This window comes from Taeniopygia guttata, chromosome 2, assembly GCF_048771995.1.
Source record: "Taeniopygia guttata chromosome 2, bTaeGut7.mat, whole genome shotgun sequence".
In the NCBI taxonomy this organism is placed as follows: Eukaryota; Metazoa; Chordata; class Aves; order Passeriformes; family Estrildidae; genus Taeniopygia; species Taeniopygia guttata.
Genome location: NC_133026.1, coordinates 12,476,122 through 12,491,526, shown reverse-complemented (window position 1 = coordinate 12,491,526; position 15,405 = coordinate 12,476,122). Strand labels below are relative to the sequence as shown.

The 15,405-nt window shown below is 35.8% G+C and overlaps 1 long non-coding RNA gene across 1 annotated transcript in view; it reads right to left on the bottom strand.

Annotated features, from left to right (window-relative positions):
* LOC115493633 (uncharacterized) overlaps positions 1-14,777 on the bottom strand; it is a 71,448-nt gene extending 56,671 nt beyond the window's left edge. Inside the window, exon 1 of the long non-coding RNA XR_012054437.1 lies at positions 12,813-14,777. This is a non-coding gene — a long non-coding RNA (uncharacterized lncRNA). The remainder of the gene's footprint in view (positions 1-12,812) is intronic.
* Positions 14,778-15,405: the final 628 nt, after the last annotated feature.

The following is a 15,405-nucleotide window of genomic DNA, read 5'->3' as shown; positions in this document are numbered from 1 at the left end:
TTCACCTGCGTTCATGAATGCCTGATACAATTTAATCTTTTTTGTGAATAAAGACAGATGTAGGGAAGCATTTCATGTGTCTCTTTCTCTTCTAAGTCCCTGCTATCTTTCATGTGCTCTCAGAACTGCTCAAAAACAAATGTGTGGTTGATAAAAGACATTTAATTCTCCTCACTCTAAGCAAAAATTCATGTGGCCTAAGCTGCTCTGTACTTTGTTAATAGCATTGACCAATCCTTTATATTGATGTACCATAAGATTAAATATAGACGTGGGAGTTTAATTTGTAGTGTAATTTTTAATCTTTAAAAAAGCACCATTTCTTAAAGAATGATGAAGTTTTAGAATAGTATTTTTTCCCCATTTTACAGGCAGTCTGTAAGGAAAAAATAAGGGTGAAAAAATTTTAAAAATTGGAAGCCTCTTTTTCTGACATCATCTGATGCCTCCATGATGTTTGTAAATAAATTTTCTTGTAAGATTTGGAAACTTTCAAGTTGTAAACAAACATATGATTAACAGGTATCTTTATTCAGATCAGGAAACCAATACATGCACAAAAGCCTCAAAGACAGACATTTAGATCCATTGAAGCTTTCATAATTAGAATATTTTACCTTCCACTGTTGCCATTAAGTTAGGAATGCTAAAACAGTGAGCAATTCACACTGAAAGATTTCAAAGGGTGGTGTACAGGAAGTTTGTGACCATTGGGTAATTCCAGACTTTTCAGCTTTTGCTGTGACCAGAAATTCCTTTCAAAATACAAAAAAAATAAAATAGAAAAAGAACCAAATTCTACTTCATTCATAAAAGGAAAAAAAATTCTTTTACTGATCACTATTCCCAAATGAGAGCAGTTTTCCTAAATATTCCTGGTGATACTTTCTGGGGTCAGGATGTGGCTTGTCATGACTTCCATTCCCCATCCTTATCTTCTATGCAATATGTTGGCAAAAGGGCAATGTCAAAATCTCCCAGGGCCAGAAGCAGTGTGATTAGCACTTAACAATCAATTCTGTACCTTGGAAGTCAATGGGTATTTTATTATAGAGAATGGAGGGAGCAGCAACAAACAGAGAAAAAGCGAAAAGAAACCTTTACTATTTACCTGACAAAATAGTCAGTCTTCTGTAAGTTACTTTATGGGTCACCTGGATTATATTGAGAAATCCCATCTGCTGTTATTACAGAGAGCTGTCAGGATAGACTGACTCAGTCACCAGCAGCAAGATCTCTAATGATTTGGAAAAACTATTACCAAATAAATGGGCATTAATAACAAGAAGAATTAGTCTGTATAAGTTGGTTAGTACAAGTACATCAGAGGAAGAGAGTCACTTGGACAAATAAGGAATGAAGTTCTGTAGTGTCTTGGAAGGGATTTAAATCTATTTATTTGCAAAAACATTAAACTAGCTTTGTTTTGCAAGGGAACGTGCTTTTGCAGTGTCCTATGAAGGTACTCAGAATTGGTCCAAGGACAGTAATTTTGTTCACAGACTTGTCTCATCGATGGTCTCTGGAAGTTTCAAAACCTAATATATCAGGAAAATTATTTTATATTGTAATATTCACGTGCACCCCATGAATACTACTCTTTTAAGCCAGCATTTCAGTTTTAGCTGATAACGTAGAGTTAAACCATGACAGAAGGGAAAGGACATGATGTCCTGTCACTCCCACACTCTTACTACACACACATCATGAAAACACAACATGAAAATTCAAGCAAGACTTGTAGAAAATCTTGCTATTGCTTTCATGTTTCATACTCCCACACTGCAAGTCAGCTCAATATAATTTTCTCCCTTTTCTTTCTTATTATGTGGCAGTAGGTCCTTTTTTCATACCATTACTAAGTTCTGTTGGCTGGACTTTTCTCCTGCTGTAGTGAAGAAACAGAGAGCAGAACAGCAGTTCCTGTACTAAAGTGGCTGCCCAAATGCTATTCTTCAACACACCAAAACTCCAGAGAGAAAATACGTCCTTTCTTCCAGCATATTTCACTGAAAGATATTAATAGCCTGTCTCCTCCTGCCAACCCATGTTTTTCCTTTTATTTTTGCCAGCTTCATCTGTTACAGAACTTTTGAACACAATCACTCAAAGGTCTGTGTAGAGTGGAAATGGCTCCCCTACAGCACTCTTATTTTAAATATTTGTTCCACCTTTCTATGCTTTGTTGTGTTATTTTGCTTTTGATTAATGTCATGCACTGATTCAAAGCACTGAGACTCCTTTTCTGAGGAGGTTGTTATGGGTGTGTTGGTGTCCTAGCTGGAGGTGAAACCATTCCAAACCAGCCTGAATACCTGAAACAGCATATCTGCATTATCACTGTGTTCTGTCTGGAGGGATTGAAGTCACTAAATAATCATTCTGTTATGCCCCTTCCAGAGCTGCTGAGAAATCTTTGTAAGCTTTAAAGCATCCTCTAATAGCATTCCCATAATATTCCTCCATTTAGAGTTTCAAATAGGCTGTTAAAAAATAAACTTTTATTGGAGAAGTGGTTGGTGGTCACAGTTCTTTTATTCAGTAACCCTGACTTCACATACCTCATTTTTTAAATTTTTTTTTCTTTTTTCATTTTTTCCCCTCCCCTAAGTAATTTCTGACCTCTGAGAGCCCTTTTCAGCCAGGATGTCTGACCCTTGCAGTCTGCCGGGTTCATGTCCATTCCCGGAGTACTTGCAGCAGCTGCCTCGACCGGTGCTGCAGTTTGTGCAGGGCAGGAGACATGATTAATGTGCTCTTGGTGAGTAACAGACACTGAGGTAAAAAGAGAATGAAACAAGCTCATAACAAACAGGAAGGGCCAAGGGCACACCTGTCCTGTTAGCAGCTGTCAAATAAAAACTCTTTGATTAGGCCATGTATCATGGTTTCCTTGAATTCGCAACTATTGAGTGACATAAGACTGCAGCCAATGCCTCTCCTTAAGAATTAGAAGGATAATCAGTTTGTCTTCTAAAATCTATCTACCAAACACTTTTTAAAGTACATATTGTCAATCAGATCAGAAAAGAACCTTGTAAAGGTTTGTTTCTAATTACATAGTGGTCAATAGTTTACCATTTATTTTTAAGAAAACAACTTATCCATTAACAGGACATGTCAAGGTATTAGTAAATCACTTGTTTTGTCTATAGAATTGCCTTTGCAAAGATGAAAATCCCCTGTGTTTCATCATCTCTTGGATTGAACACGGGTTCATTAGTGTTTCACTACTTCCAATAAAAAGAACATTGAAAGACATTAGCTCTGAAATTAAAATATATTAAGCCAGCAAAATGCTGCAGAGGAAACAATGTACAGTAGGTCATACTGCTGGCCTGTGAGCATTCCAGAGAAGAATTGCATTCAGAACAAATCACTCCTCTTGAAGAGATGTGCATTTACTTCCCATAGCCAGAGATTTTCTTATTTGTAAGAAATATGGACACATCATTTTGTCTGATTAAAATTGAGTAGTCAACTGTTCAAATCATTATTTTGTTAAATGTACATTAAAAAGTGTGTTTTACTAGATGGATATGATGATTGGATGGGCTTTGAAATTTATTGTACTTGAGCACGTATTCATATAATTCAGTAGGATGTATAGCTAATAGGCTTATAAAAAAGTCACATTACAGTGGTATTACTTAGATGACATGATTGCATTTCAACAAGATCCAGCTCATTTGGTGCACAGATAATTTACTTTAAATTCTGCTTATATATTAACCATTGTGCAGCCAGCTTGGATTTTGCCCTGCCTCAGGAGTGAAGCACAGGTCCTGCTGAAACAAGCCAGGCCTACAGCAGTGTTTGATGAAGCACATTTATTACTCTCTAGCCATCCAGTGGACTGACTTTGAGTGGAATCTTTCCAATCTAACTTCCATAAGAGATGGGAACACAGGCAGTCTCTGCTCCGTGAAGAGCCCAGAAACCTATTCTGTCATCAGAGGGGAGTTTGCTCAGTTTTGCCATCCAGGAAGGCCTCAGTAGAAAACACACTACACAGGAGAAAGAAGTTTAAGCAAATTGCTTGAGCTAGTTAAGAATTTTTATTTAGTGTGACTTCTCAGCTTTTACTTCGTATAAAACAGTAGTGTCTTGTAAAACAAAATGTTATAAACTAGCTGAGAGAGTGATTGGGAGATGGAGAAAACAAAATTGTTGTCTAAATTCATGCTGAAATAGACCAACATCCTGTAAAACTATGTACTCACTGGGAACAAAATAGATTATTTTGCACAAAATGTTATAGAGTGTTTCCGGTGAGAGGTTCAAGGTTGGATTATCTGTCCAGCCTTTCCTAGGAATGCAGTTTTAAAAAGTGTCTGGGAGGGCAGAGAGAAGAGCAAAGAGAAGCTGCCTGGGTTGCTGCACATGTTCTGGTCTGCTTGTGCATTAACATCAGCCCTCACAGAGGGTGTTTGTTTGACCTGCCAGCTGGAAGTGAAATGTGGTGGCTGCCAGCAAGAGTTCATCAGGAAGTTATAAACTGGGAGAGGTGAGGAGAAGCTTAAAAAAAAAAACAAAGTAAAAAAAATGTAAATGAGGGAACTTGACAGCTTTGTATCTGAGCTTCAGTACGCACACATCTTCAGTACCTTCTGTCTGCAATTAGAATTAATACAACAATGCACCAAAGCCCAGATTTTGCCCAGAACACTTCTGATGCGGGACCCAAAGTACCATTTATGAAGTTACAGTAGAATTTTTTGTGTGGACAGAATGAAGCTATTCGTACTGGAATTCAGCCAAGCCACTTAGAATTATAATCCCTACTCTGTAATAGACACCAGCCACAGTATTAGTGTTAAATTTCATGTGAAGAACTGCTTCTACAATGAAGTGTACTCAAAGATCTGTGTAAGGAACCACTGCTCAAATCAGGACGACATGGACAAGGATCACCAGCCTGGTGCCAACACTGTTTTCTGTATCCCCTTTGTTTTTCTGGGTGGATTCCAGGAGCTAGTCAAGTTCAACCTTTCTAGAACAGTTTGAAGAGATGAAACACAGGACAAGTTTTTTTCTGAGGACTACAATTTACCAAGGACTACCTAAGGATATCCTCTGTATGCCTCTGTGTGGATGAAACATGCCTTAGAAAGTCATGCCATAGTTCTTTGAAAAACACAAGGAACTAACCTTCTGTGTGTTATTTGGAAGATAATGTCTCCTGCTTCTGGAAGATATTTCAATAGTGCCTGGGAACTTTAGCATGTGTGTTTTGGCTTGGAATCAATGAACTCAGTGGAGACATTCTGAATTATGAGCTGAGGTTGTGGGCTGAAACTGTGGCTCTACTGCAGTAACTAGCAAATAGTCTATTTATTTTAATGAGGCAAGAATTTCATCACTGGATGTCACAATAAATCTAATAATAGCTACTACAATTTTCCCATGTGAAAATACAAATTACTACACTGGTTATCACACCATGCTTATATATGAAGTCTCACAGTATCATCCAAAGAACCCATGACTAATCATGCTATTATATTGCATAAATGGAATATGTGAGGTATGAAAGTAAAAGAGACAGAATAAATTCTCCATTTTAAGGACTATACTTTCCTTTGTTGTACTATATTATTGAATCATATTTCATTATTAGTACTATTGCTATTATTATAGCTAATCATATTATGATTATTTTATTGAACATTTTCATTAGAATTTCCTAATTTCAATGATATTATGACCACCCCCTTTGTTCATTTTATCCTAAAATAACTATTAAACATAAGAATGAATTATAAAAGTTCTTTTTGAGAAAAAAAGGTGCCCTGTTTCCAGCAACTGATACTGGCTTTCACAGGCTAGAAGTTAAATTAGTACATGCAACCCTAATTCTATTATTAAGCAATAGCTGAAATATACCTTATGTCATAACATTGCCATGCATGTTTATAGATTTGTCTGATAGAAATACTAAGGAATCTCTTGAACCAAATGCAAAAAAAAAGTCACCATTTCACTGGAAAGAGAATGAGCATGGAACATATTTCACTACAATCTTTTCTCACAACATTCTTCCATATATCATCTGAAATCAAGGTCAAAATTTCTGTTGACTTCAGCAGTGGATAATAATGACCCTCTGGAATTCAGATGAGGTTTTGCAACTTCAAGTCATGAAGGGTAGTTCTTGATATTTGAGTTCACATTTCTGCATCTAATTTTGACTTTTGAAAATTAGTATTACCATGTTATGTTAGAGGCTCGTGAAAATGTTACCCCATCCAAAAAAGAAAAAAAAAAAAAGAAAGTTTTTAAATGTTTCCATAAAATCTAATTATTATGCATTAATGCAAGGAAACAGGCAATGAAAACAGAACTCCAGATAGCCAAAAGTGTATCTTTTATTTCAGGTTACATTAATACAGAAGTCATATATCATTTTGGACACACAGTAAGATAAAGATTTAATCGAGACTAAAATGGAATTTTATGTTTGGGTATTTTATCACAGACCATTAAACAGTGTTTAATAAAATCATCTTTATAGAAATAAACAATGATCCCAGACACACTTCACTGAGCTATTTTAAGCAAAAAAATTGCAATAAAATATGAAAAATTAATACCAAATCTGAAGAAAAATATTATCCTTTTAACCTAATACATTATATTGAACTAGAGAAATAAAAAATAAAAAATAGAGACATTAATGATGAAATTGACACATGCAGGAAAATTGGTGATTACTCACATCTGCAATGGAGAATTTTGGGAGGTTTTGTCATTACCACAGCAGGCATAACAGGTGGGAACACTTGCCAAATTGTGTCATCTAATATGTCCTATGTACCTCTTATAACAAGAGTAATTAAAAAAAATACAGGAAAAAAAGCAAAAAACAGAGAAAAGTCACAATTGTGTCACTCAATTCTAAATGAAATACCACATTTAAAGCCATCACAGAAAATAGCAATACTTAAATATTTTACAAAATAAGATAAAGTAAAAGGGAAAAAAAGTATGGAGAAAAACATGGAAAAATAGTATGGAGAAAAACATGGAAAAAACTATGGAGAATCTAAGAAAAAATATGCAGGACAAAACATTACTTCAGACAACTTCCACTGATTTAAATGGTGAAAACTGGTGTTGACATGCTGTTGCATTTCTTTTTCCTGTCTTTTTCTGATTCTTAAAAAGGTCACATTTCAAATCAATAGTCCCTCAGAGCCATGACATGCTAGTCACTGAAGAAAATGTATTATTTCTCAGCTCTCTTTAAGTGAAAAAAATTATAAAAACTGTGATAAATACACATATGTATTCTTTCAAAAAGTTCTGGCATCAGATGTTAAGGAATATGATGAGTGAACCCACAGACTACTCAAATGGGTTATTTAAGAATAATAAAACTTATATTAGTTGTTGATCTGTAGATAACTTCTCACTGAGTCTGTTAAGCTCACAATTTCTTTCAGCTAAGTAATTTTCAATTAGACAAGTTTGGAGGCAAAACAAAGACTAGATGAGGATTCTAGGGAAAGAAAAAAATATATTTTAATGGTAGTGTCAAAAGCAAAATAATCTGAACTATTGTGGAAAATAACTGAGTGTTTGATAATCACTGTATAAGTCACAAACAACAGGCCTTAATTCAGCCATTCACAATCATAACATTTGTGTTAAAAAAAATAACCCTGATGTAATGGAGAATACATTTTACTGATGACTATAACCACTCCTATGACAATTTTTCATGACAGAGTTAATTAATGTATTGGTAAAATGGTATAAGTATTTCAATAAAATTATATTTAATTTAAAAGTTTGTTTTTGACTATTCACAATGTATTTTTAAATTCTATTTTAAATAATTGGTAAATGAGTTAGAGCCAGCACCATTTTGGACAACATATCCATATAGGTATTCATCATTCCATTTATCACCAGCAGACAAAATTTCTGGAAGATTCAGATTCATGAACAACTCTAGCTAAAATATATAGACTCACAACAGAAAAACTTGCTGTGGGAGAAGTTCTGCTCTGTGCAAAACATGTAAATTTTACTTAAGTCAGAGAATAAATAACTCACTCATTGGAGAAGGGGATCATCATGGTAAATATCCTCTTACTGCTAGAAGCAGGAGATTTAAAATAAGTGATCACTTTTCTCAAATAAATATTTGAATTATGAGGTCATTTGCCACTTTTTTATGGGGTCCCTTCTCTTCATTCTTTTACACTTGAAATACTCTTTCCAATTATTGAATTATGCATAGTCTCTTGCATTAGAAAGTGGTATCTGGATGGCATCAATTGAATATTTATTTACCCACAGAAATCAAGAGCATCAAATGGAAATACTCAAACCAATACTTATACTGTCCTTGATTATCCTCTCTTTACTTTAAATATCAATGTATCTTCTAAGAGTTTAAGGTTGTGTATGCAAATATCTCTGTGGGGAGGAAGAACTGTTTATTAAACCTGTCCTACACAAGATCTTTACCTAGAAAGGTTCTTCATAGAAGAATTTGTATTTTCTGTTGTTGATATTTTTCTGCATTAATCCTTTTGTTTCCTTGTGTTTTTCTTCACATCTTCTGAAATTTTTTATAATCCTTGCAGCATTGTCCTTCCAGTAAAACCTTGACACAGACTTTCACCCTCAGCTCATTACATACAGAAAGGGGCACATAAGAAACCATGAAATTACATGATGTTTTCATAAATAGTTACAGATTTATGAGTACAATACAGGCCACCATGCACACATGAAAATGCATTCGCTTTTCACATCCGCTGCCATTGATTTGTACCACAGAAATAACAGTGTCATTACCATCAGTCATGACAGGCATGCTGCAATGATGAAAGATCTACGTGTCCCAGCAGGACTAATGCACAGAACAGAGAAGGCTAAAGGCAAATATTGTAATCCTTCTAATTTTTTCAGCAATTTTCAATAAAATTCAAATTCAATTTTACATGCTCACACTAACTTCTACTATTTTAACTAGTGCAAAAATGAACCTTCTGTTTTTGTGTGTGGGTAGTTTTTTTGTGGGTTTTTGCTCATTTGTTTGTTTTTATTTGGTTTTGTTTGTTTGTTTGTTTTGTGTTTTTTGATATTTTTTTTTATTTAAAAACCAGGATAAGAAAGCCTTGCAGCCTTTCACAGCTTCCCCTGTCTCCTTTATGTCTCCTCTGGTTGCAGCCTAAAGCTCTGGAAGGGCAAACAGATAGCATCTGCTCAGGAGTGTGAGATTACATGTAATCATAATCTTCTAAAAGAGAAAATGCAGAAAATGTACTTTACTTGCCAAACTTTCTTCTATCCAACTAGTTTTTTGTATGTGGTTTTTTATGCTTTTGTTTTTTCATAAATCCCATGCTGTGCCACAACACAAAAAATAATTCATTTCATGCAAGTGTTGCAAAAATAATAAAAAATGCAAGGGGATATCTACAAACAGATGACCTTTTTATTTTGGGAAGCATGGAGATGCTGAGAGCTGAAGCAATTCCAGATTTCATTGCTGCTGGAAGTCCCTTCTGAAAACCACAAAGAAAAACTACCAAGAAATCCAACCCAATTTTCAACAAACCCGAGATTCCAACTGTTCTGACTTTAAGCCAGATTCACATGAGAATGACTCCCAGTGAAAAATCTTATGTGGTGGGTGCTCCAAGGGGAATTTGTCAGCTGTAAATCACCTCCATTCCACAGAAGTCACTATTTTGACACTAAATTATGGAACATCATTTGGTAGGCAAAAGGAAATGAATTCTTGATTTCATGCAAATTATTTTATTTCCCTGCAAACTAAAATGTCACTTGTTTCCTGGTCCTTCAAATTATTATTATACGAACACACTAGTACTTCATAATGCTATTTCTTACCCATAAGGAGCACAGTGTTGGATTTCTTATGGTAGAAACTGGTAAACTCTGTAGATTAATCTAAACAGTAAAAATTTTGTACACAAGATTGGTAGCCCTGATTATCTATAATCTTTTGTGTCTATAACTACGAGGTGGAAGTACAGAGTATTTTGGTCAGGTTCATTTAGCTAAAAAAAATTAACAACATCCTGTTGCATGTAATTGAGGATGTGAGGTACAATCCTTCAGAAGTCAACCATCTTATCCATTTTTAAAAAATAGTCTAAAGAAACTCAGTTCAAACTCCAGAAATACTGTATTATGATTCCAGTTGAGAAATAGTTCCCTACAGCAACTCCAAAACCAGTCTTAACCTAAATATATAATTTTAAGATAGATGTAACTGTACGAGATTATTCCTGCAAAAAACTGCTAATTACAAATTTTAGATAATAGAATAAAAAAAGGAGTGTTGCCTTATTCTTGATCTATATAACACTGGAAAGAGAATGTGCATTAAATCTTCCTTTAATACAGCTCAGATACCTGCCTCACATATAGACATTTCTATCTGGCCATTTTAACCTGTGAAATAAATCCTGCCTATGATATTGAGAAAATAATTTCTCACTATTGCAAGTGTAGATTTTTAAGGAATACTGTTCAACAAGCTTAATCTTTTTTTAGGAGAACTGAGTTTCGAAAATTCACAAAAGGATTAGGACTATGCAAATTGGTCCCTTTCTAGATATGACCTCAGCAAGGGACTGAAAACAACTTTGTCACTGTAGTGAGGTAGCAGCGTGTACTTGATCTCCCCTACTCTGAAAGATTGCAGCATCTGAGCTGCAGCAGCTCCCAGGGCTGGCCAGGGGCAGGACTCACTCCTGGGCTGACAGCTTCCCAAGTAGGGAATGATTTTGGGGAGTGACAGGAAGGTTTGGCAGGAGGTCATCCACTTCATCCACCTTTGTCTTGTGTTTCCTCCCACTGGAAAATGTGGAAAAGCGTGTAGAATGTATACAAAAGAAAGACAAGTCTCAAATGTATGGAATACTGAAGCTTAGAGGGAATCAGATCCAGATGTACAAAATCTCTCCTTGTACACCCTCACAGGAAGCAAAAGTCATCATCCTCATGGTATCCGGGAAGCACAGGATATAGGACCATTCAGTCCAGTGAACTTTTCTGTACTATAGGTTTGCATGAGACCTCTGATGTGTCCCTATAGATAAGGAATAGTCCCCCCAGCACCTCCCAGGCTGTCAGATCCCTGCTCTGTGCTGCTTCCATAGCAACAGCCGTGCCCAGGATGGGGCCGCGCAGCAGAGGGACGGATGCTCAGCAAGCTGGAGACCCTGCACCAAGCTGACCTCCTTGTTGGAGCCCTGTCACTCTGGCTGGCTGGAAGGACATAAATACTGCTCTAACAATGAGGGGACCCTTTAGCTGCTTGTAAATCACTAAAGAGGTGGGAGGGAGGAGGGGCTGCTAAAACTGAGGAGTATTTGCTGATGCTGTGAGCATGAGAGGGAGTGCTGGATCTGTATTTTGGAAAACTATGACCTTTCCTAGAGGGTTACTTAAATATTTGAAGCTGCAGTGATCTCAAATATGTACTGATGTATATTCTTATCAGAAATTACTGTAGAAACTATGCTTATGCTGCAGTCAGTAAAGTACATGTTTACAGCTGATTTCTTTTCCTTATTGGAAATGTATAAGCATATCAGTTTCACCTTGAAAATCATCTTTTCTTCTCCTTTGATTCTTGGAGACTCCCTTCCCCTTATTTCCACATTTTACAGAGAAATCATTATTCAAGAACATTTGGTTGCTTTTATGCCCTAAACATATTTAAAAGTACCATCTATCCTTAATAAGCCTTGAAGCATTATCTGTGCAACATGTTCTTGTGTTCTGATTTATTTGAGTAAAAAATATAGTTTCAAGAGATGGCAGCTTTTGTGCAGGGCCAACTTATTGCATTCCTTATCAGCACTCTTATTGTTCCTAAAGTTTAACTCAGAGGTTTTAGTGATCCTATCTACAGCATCCTTCCCTCCCCAAAGGTTTGTCACATCACAGCTGAAGGGGCAGCAAACTATTGGTAGGAGGAAGAAAAACACTGTCCAGAGATGGGTCAGAGAAGGAAACAAGAACAACTTATTTTTTTAATATCATGATATTGCAGTCACAGAAACTAAGACATGCAGAATGTCTTGGAAAATATAACATTATTTCAATATTATATTTTTAAATAGCCTTAATTCAAGAAGGCATTTTAAGGTCCAAAGAAGCCATAGACTATCCTTATTTCTCACCTAAAAGAAACACCCCATTAAATGTGCCTGTAAATACTGAATGAATTAAGTAAAAAATGCTGATTTTTTTTTCCCCAAATCTGTGTAAAACAGATTTGCTGTTGACTGACCTGCCATAACAGGCTTATTCAGCAGAATAATCTGTATCTCCTTTCAGCTAAGCACTTCAGCCTAAGCCAAACCTTGAAGACATGCATTAGTTATGTTGAAGACAGGTAGACATCTTTTGTGGTTAAAATGAACTGAGCCAGACATTGGCTTACCAATCTTACCAAAACAGATTATCACAAGAGGATTAACATTTATATAAAGCAATACTAATATGAACTCACCACTTTTGGTATGGTCACTAAAGTGGTACAGCCTTGTTCCCCCCCGAGACTCACTTCTCTCATCTTCTCCAACCGAAATTCTCAAAAAACACTTTGGAGCATACAACTGTATGAGAAACTGCCAACAGCTGTTAGTGAGAGGACAAAGCTAAACAGTGAGAAACTATTTAAAAAAAGAAAAATATTTCAATTTCAATAGCTATTTTTATCTGCCAGAAACTGTGCCAGAATAAAGAAGGCAAGGAACAAATAGTTGTAAAGAACAATATACTAAAATAAGGATGGATATATTTGGAAATACCTGTGGATACACATGCGTCTCTGCATCTTTGTTCCCTTGAGGTCTGTGTGGAAAAGCCACAGACCGTACAGCAATACTGGCTCTGAGATATTTTGGGCAAAGTGTAAGAAATCTACATCACATCCAATAAAATGCATATAGTTCTGGTTTTATGTAGGTGTTAAGCTCTTCCATATCAAACACTCAGGAAGGCTGTAAACCACTGTAGTGCTTAGGCAATAGGGAAAATTTGGGAAAAGAAATACTTAGGTATTTATAGTTTTACATGTTATTTTTCTCTCATTCACAAACTGGAAAGAATTACAAAGCATATTTCTACAGTCAGGTAGATACTCAGAAAACAACAGTTACGCTGGATTAGTAAATACAAGATAAAATATATTATGAAGCTAGTTAATCCATTTAACCTCTTAACAGCAAGAACAACATTATCATCTTTACCATTCAATTAATAGGACACTCACTACATTGGTTTTGCTTAAAATTTGTGCTGTCTCACAGTGGCCAGGCATAGTTTGGTGTCCAAGAGATAGTTTGGAGGCATTTTGCTGTTTTCAGGGAAGTGCATTTGATTAGATAACAAAACATCATGCAATAATTCTTCAGGACTAGGGAATGGTCTGGATTATCCTGATTCACAGCATTTTTATCGCCCCCCACCCTCTCTTTTTTTCTCTCTCCATCTCTCTCTCTCCTGGTTTCTCTTTGACTTCCACCAGACCTTCCATGTGATGGTTTTGTCAAATTTGACATGTTCCTTTGGAAAGCTTCAGTTCTGGTAAGTTTCCTCTTTGCAGGTGGAAATGTTTCATTGCAGAAAATTCCTGATTTTTGTCCTGAAGTACTTCTCCTTCAAGGACAATATTCTGTTTTGATTTTCCCTTGGACATACATATTGACCTCTACAAATTTCACTGATGTTTTACGTGGCTTATTTTTCTTTTAAAAAATGTCTGAAAAATGTTCTGGAAATAAAGGGATTAAATACAATTACAGTTTAGTTAAAAAAATCAGGTTTTCTAAAATATTTCTATTTCCTTAATACAATTAAAAATTCTATAGGCTACTATACAACCTTGAGAAAATGGAGAAGACCTTCAGCTTCACTTTGAGTCAGAGAAAATCTGTCAAAATAGTTTAGTGCACTGCAGACTTAATTAATGAATATGGTAATTATACTGTGGTCTGATGAGTATTCCCTGTGCTTTAACAGTAGGCTGCATAAGAGATCCTCAAAAATATTTATCCTTCTTACAAAAGGAATTTGGAAACCTTGAGGAATTTCAAAGGATTTCCTCCTCCTGCGCTGAGTTTCTCTGCAGGAAACATAAGTATGCACTGACCTAACTGCTAACTGGAATAACAGCACAAGGAAACGTCACCGAGCATGTAGCACATTATGAGCAAATCTAAATTGCCATGTAAGGCAATTTAAATGTACAGGTTACTTCTAAATCCACAGAGAAATCTAAGCCCTGCAAGATATTGAATATTCACCTTTATCAGCTGCAAATTTGCAAGCAATTCATAAACTCCAATGTTTTTTGGAATGCTTTTTCACAAGTACGAAAAAAATGTTCCCAATGTCAGTAATAAATGACAGGCAAGGAATTTTGGCAGCAAATGTTTCAGCTGTCCTCATGAAATGGATGAATATTTCCCTCCTTGCATTAATTCATGTTACAACACGTACATGAGAGAATGATAATAGGGTTCTTCCCTCACGGTTGTCATGTATAAAATATTGTACCACTTCATAACATTAAAAGGGTGAGTAAGGCCAGGCATTGCTTAAAAAGAAAAGGGAAACCTAAAGTTTGAAAGGTAACATCTTCAGTGTGAAATGTATTCATGAACACTGTCAAATACCAACCTCTTCTCAAGTGCTGGCTTCTGCTAATTCCTACTGACAGCTGTTCTTATTCTTACCTTGAGACATTTGGTTTTAAATGTCAGACTGGTTGGATCTTACTTCTTCCCTAAGTATTTGCCAACAAGATGAGGAAGATATTTGCCAAAAAAAAAAAAAAAAAAAAAAGGTAAAGGAAAAGGAAAAGAAATTGTGCAAGTGTGAAACGTGAAATTCTCTGTAAGATTTCTTTTCATCAAAAAATCATTTAAAGTAAATTATTTTTCTCTGTACCTCCTGAGATTGAAAAAATAGAGAGTGCTTCATGCAGACATGTGGAAGAAGAGTAGTCTAATAATGGACCTGTTTATACAGCCCTGGCACTGGTATAGTCAAGTACAAGGTTATTGAAGGGCACATGTGCCCATGAAAAGCATTATCTCATCCCTCCAAATCTCTGTGGGTCTCTGAAAAGTCTGCTGCCTCCCTCATCCCTGCATGTTCAGTGGCCCCTTCAAAGATCATGTGAAATTATCAGATTTCATATATTCTGAAGATGTGTTCATAAAATTGCAAAATTTGTCTTGGACTCCATGTTGCCCTTTGAGTGCTAGAAATGCCCTTAACCTTAGGAAATTAAGTTTCATTTAAATGTCTTCTTAACACTCAACAGATCTGGTCACTCCTTCTTCGCTCTCCCTTTCTTTAAGTCCATTAAGTAGTGCCATAAGAGAACAGAGTCTA